This window comes from Silene latifolia, chromosome 5 (assembly GCF_048544455.1).
Source record: "Silene latifolia isolate original U9 population chromosome 5, ASM4854445v1, whole genome shotgun sequence".
Lineage (NCBI taxonomy): Eukaryota > Viridiplantae > Streptophyta > Magnoliopsida > Caryophyllales > Caryophyllaceae > Silene > Silene latifolia.
This window is the reverse complement of record NC_133530.1, coordinates 21,597,855-21,600,806: the sequence shown is the minus strand read 5'-3', so window position 1 is coordinate 21,600,806 and position 2,952 is coordinate 21,597,855. Positions and strand designations below refer to the sequence as shown.

The following is a 2,952-nucleotide window of genomic DNA, read 5'->3' as shown; positions in this document are numbered from 1 at the left end:
CTATCCTCATTTTAGCTCGGTTTCTATTGTTTATCGTACTTTAATTAGTATATTGTGAGCTAATCTTGTGTTCTAGGTGTATTGTTTGCATTTGTTACCTTTTGTAGGAATCTAAGCATTTAGAGGCTTTTTCCTATCACATTAGCATACACCAAGTTCACTAAGCTAAGTGGAAACAAGATGGACCAAGCATGACAATGAAAGGTATTTCCAAGCCCAAGCAAGTGTGTGTGAGAAATGCAAAATGATCCTACAAAGAGCCCAATAAGAAGTCCAAAAATTATGTGGAAAATATCAAAGCTTAGGATGCTCATTTGGATGCTCTTAGGAGGATTTATGAAGCATTAACCGGGTGCATTAAGGATCATTTATCGCAAACATTGGATTCCTTCAAGCATTAAACAAGAATTTAAGCCAAAATACCCGGATAACCACGACCCCGATCGGGGACGCTGACGCCCAACCCCGATCGGGGCCGCAAGCATCTTGATTGTTTACGTTTCTTCTTCCTCTCCTATAAATAGGAGAGGCATTCCAAGGCTTATTAGGGAATCCAATCTTTACGTCTCATTTTACTTTACAATAAGCCTTAAGCATTATATTTCTCTCTTTAGTTTTCTCATTAGTTTTCAATATTATTAAGCATTTGGTTCTCAAACATTTTGTTCTTAATACAATTCAAGCATTTGGTTTTATTTGTATTTTCCATACAAGTTCTCTTCTATTAAGGTATTTCTAGTTCTAGTTTGCAATTTTACATTTCTATTTTAGTTTATACATAGTTTATAATTAGATACTTTATTCATATTTCATTAGCATAATTTCCTTTACATGTTATATCACCTAGTTTATATAAATCATACAATTATGTTTAACATTTCTTACAATATAGTTTACAATTTACATCTTAATATGAGTAGCTAAATCTCTTAGTCTAAGGGCTAGGGGAGCCATGCATAAATCAAGTATATAACATGATAAAATAGGTTAATAATAATATTGTTTAAATTGCTTCTATCACATGCTTGTGCCATAACGTTTAATCTTTGTTTAAGGCCTTATTCAATTGATTAAGTTTGTTCATTCGTTCTATAAGTCGAGAAGCACGGAATTGAATTAGACTAAGCATGTATAGTAGGACGACCTAGTCATGGACGAGAGTTTCTCTAGGACCCGATCTATGGTTGACACTAATATCGTAAGGTGGGTGTCTCTAAGCCTAAGCAATTGACAATGTTATTAGCACCAAGTTTATCATGATCATATGTTTAACTTTGTATGTGTGACCCGAACTCCTTAGACTCCCTTTTAATCATATAATTCACATTATAGTTTTTATTAATTAATCAAACAACCAAACCAAACTAAAAACAAAATCGACCTTGATAAGAATCTACCCATAGCAATTCACGACGTAATTCCCGTTTCCTTGTGGTTCGACCCCTATTACTACATTTATTTGTATTTAGGGAATTTATCTTTGCATAGGTACACGATAAACCTATCAAATTTTGGCGCCATTGCCGGGGAAACGGTTTTATTTCGTTTTGAATTGTCGATTTTTATCTTGTTTTTCTTTGTCTTGGGGAACACTTGTTCCTTGAGACCGTTACTTATCACTTCTCTAGAAATTGTTGTCTTATGTCCCGGTCCTCTCGTAGTGGAGAATTGCTTTCACCGGATTCCGAACCCGAGAAAACCTTTAGGAGAAGACGACGTTTTTTAAAGGAAGTGAAAGAAGCCACTTCTCCCATCCAAATTGAAAGTGCTAGAAAGTCTTACTTAGACGATCTAGAAGCTCTTGAAGAGGAGGAGGTTTCAAGTTCATCATCTCCACCACCACCACGATCTACTACCAAAAAGATGGTGAAACTTTCCGATCATTCAAAGCCCACCGCGGTCATGCTTCCGGCCGGAATCACAACCACTCAAATTACCGCACCGGAATTCGAGATCAACCCGGCTTTCATTAGCCTTGTGGAGAGAAGCAATTTGGAGGAAGTCCTTTGGAGGATCCCAATTTGCATGTGCAAAACTTTTGTGACTATTGCTCCATGATTCGTCAAATGGGCGTCACTCAAGCCCAAATAAGGGAAATACTTTTCCCTTTTTCTTTGAAGGACAAGGCCAAGCTTTGGATCAATAGCCTTGACCGCACCGCCATGGGAATCACCAATTGGGAGACTTTGGCTCTAGCCTTCTATCAAAAGTTTTTTCCACCGGAGAAAACTCAAACTTTGAGAAGCCAAATTACCGGATTCCGTCAACAAGCTCTTGAGAGCTTATATGAGGCTTGGGAGAGGTACAAAGAGCTTCAAATACAATGCCCACACCATGGGCTAGATGATTGGTTTCTAGCAATAACATTCTACAATGGATGTTGTGCCGAGTCCCAAAGGATTCTTGATTCCGCCAACAATGGGCGGTTTGATCAAATTGACACCGACCTTGCTCATGCCACGATCGAATCTATGGCGGTCCATGATGCACAATATGTCAATTCACGAGTTGTGTCATCCAAAGGTAGAAGAATCCTCCAACAACTCCATTTTGCTAGCTCAAATTGCCTTGCTCCAACAACAATTGGCGGAGAGAGATGCTAAAGATTCCATTCAACAACTCAAAGCCTTGTCTTCAACAAGTCAAATAGTTGTTTGTGATGGTTGTGGAAGTGCGGGTCATTATGCCGCTCAATGTCGAGCCCCTATTGAAGAGGTAAATGCTTTTCAAGCTTTAAGACAAAGTTCATATCCACCGGGTACATTTTCCAACACTTATAACCTGAATACAAAATTTCATCCGAACTTGTCTTACTCTAGCAACAATGTGCTTAACCCACAACCTCCACCACAACAAAATGCCTATGTCCCTCAACAACAAAAGTATATCCCTCCACCGGGTTATCAAAATCAACAAAGGCCCCCACAAAACAATTACCAACAAAATCCACCA

General features: G+C 38.4%; 1 non-coding gene across 1 annotated transcript; it reads right to left on the bottom strand.

Annotated features, from left to right (window-relative positions):
• Positions 1-2,234: 2,234 nt before the first annotated feature.
• Positions 2,235-2,341, bottom strand: LOC141658118 (small nucleolar RNA R71). The gene has a single exon (XR_012549022.1). It is a non-coding gene; the product is annotated as a small nucleolar RNA R71 (small nucleolar RNA).
• Between the last annotated feature and the right edge of the window lie 611 nt (positions 2,342-2,952).